This window comes from Zea mays, chromosome 5, assembly GCF_902167145.1.
Source record: "Zea mays cultivar B73 chromosome 5, Zm-B73-REFERENCE-NAM-5.0, whole genome shotgun sequence".
NCBI classification, from domain to species: domain Eukaryota; kingdom Viridiplantae; phylum Streptophyta; class Magnoliopsida; order Poales; family Poaceae; genus Zea; species Zea mays.
Genome location: NC_050100.1, coordinates 42651271 through 42653228, shown reverse-complemented (window position 1 = coordinate 42653228; position 1958 = coordinate 42651271).

The following is a 1958-nucleotide window of genomic DNA, read 5'->3' as shown; positions in this document are numbered from 1 at the left end:
ATGTGTGCAAGATTCCAGTCTGATCCTAAGGAATGCCACCTTAGGGACATGAAGAGAATCTTGAGGTTTTTAGTTCATACACCTCACTTTGAGATTTGGTATCCAAAGGGTCTGCCTTTGACCTTGTTGGGTATTTCGATGCCGATTATGTTGGATGTAATGTAGATAGGAATAGTATATCTAAGACTTGCCAATTTTTGGGAAGATACCTAGTGTCCTATAGTTCAAAGAAACAAAAATCTGTTGCCCTATCCACCATCGAGACCCAGTATATTGCGGCAAGACATTATTGTGTGCAATTACTTTCGATGAGGCAAACCCTTAGGGACTTCAGCTATAATCTGAGCAAAGTCCCACTCCTATGTGATAACTAAAGTGCTATCCGCATGGTGGAGAATTATGTAGAACACAAACTGTTAGCTGCACTAAGCACATATATATCCGATACCACTTTCTGAGAGACCGCCAACAAATGGGAGATATCGTTATAAAACATGTGAGCACCCATCACCAATTAGCCGATATCTTCAACAAGCCATTGGATGAAAAGAGATTTTGTGAGTTGAGGAGTGAGCTTAATATCTTAGACTCTTGGAACGTGGATTAAATGCACACTTGCATATTTTTCATATACCTTTAATCATTATGCTTTAGTTTCTTTATGCTTAAACTGTTCATATTATACTTGTGCCAAGATTCAAAGTGTAGAAAATCATCCCCAGACCTCACAAGTTCAAGTGTAGTGATGTGTGCATTTAAGGAGAGGATAGTCTACATATTGACCTTTTTTGAGACTAACATTGCTTTCGAGTTGATCATGTGTGTAGTCTCAAGGTATTTGAAAGGGAAATGATGAATTTGGACAAAGAAGGGCGCTTCCACTGCACTTCGATATCAAAGGTTCTTTGTCTACATTCACTTGATTTTCATTGCTTTTATTTCTTCTTTATCGATTTTTGGTGAGGCAATGGGAATGACCATATGGATTTCTTTATTTTGGTGCTTAATGCCAAAGGGGTACAAATTAGAGGTCAAAGCAAATGAACCCACCACCACTTGAGGTTTTAAAAGTATTTTGATTTTTAAACATGTCTTTTGATCCAAAACAATGTTGATAGCAAAGAGCTCTCATAGTGAAAATTGCTTAAAGTTGAGTTTTTGATCAAAGAGAGTTACTTTAAGTCAAAACTGGTTTGATTTGCAAACTCAAAGTGTGTTTGACTTAGAAAAGAGAAAATGTAGAAAATGTCTTGATTTGCAAAATTAAAACAAGTGGTGGCTAAAAGATCCAAATATGCCAAATCATTGAAAAACTTAGTATTTGTCATTTCAACTTAATTTGAACTTCAAATTGCAACTTTTATCTCATATTGCGTATCAAACTTGATTTGAGTTAGCCATATTCTAGTTGCTATGGTTGTGTTGGCATAAATCACCAAAAATGGCGAGATTGAAAGGGAAATGGGCAATTAAGCATTTCTACATGTTTTGGTGATTGAATGTCCAACACAACATCTTGGACTAACTTGTTTGTTAAGTGTATGAGTATAGGTTCAAGTGGTTCTAAGCTTAAGTTCGTGATTAATTATGTTGATGATATATATGCTAAATATTATTGCTTATGCTTAAATGGGTTTGGTATATACTTATACTTAGCAATCAGCTGTTGATAATAAAATATTGACCAATTAAAATGCTAACCGCATTAAACTTTAGCCTTACCTTGTTAACCTTGCATTTTCACCCCACTTGCTGAGCCCCCACAATGAGTGAGCTCACCCATTTCTTAATTTTGATCAGAAGTTTGTAGATGAAGATTATGATGATAAACTTGGTGGATGCTAGTCTAGTGATTCCCCCTATCATCTTCCTATGGAAGGATGCCCATGTTTTGTTGTACTTTGATGAATAAAGGTTAAGACATTAAGTCTGTGCAAAGTGTAATATGTTAATATAAT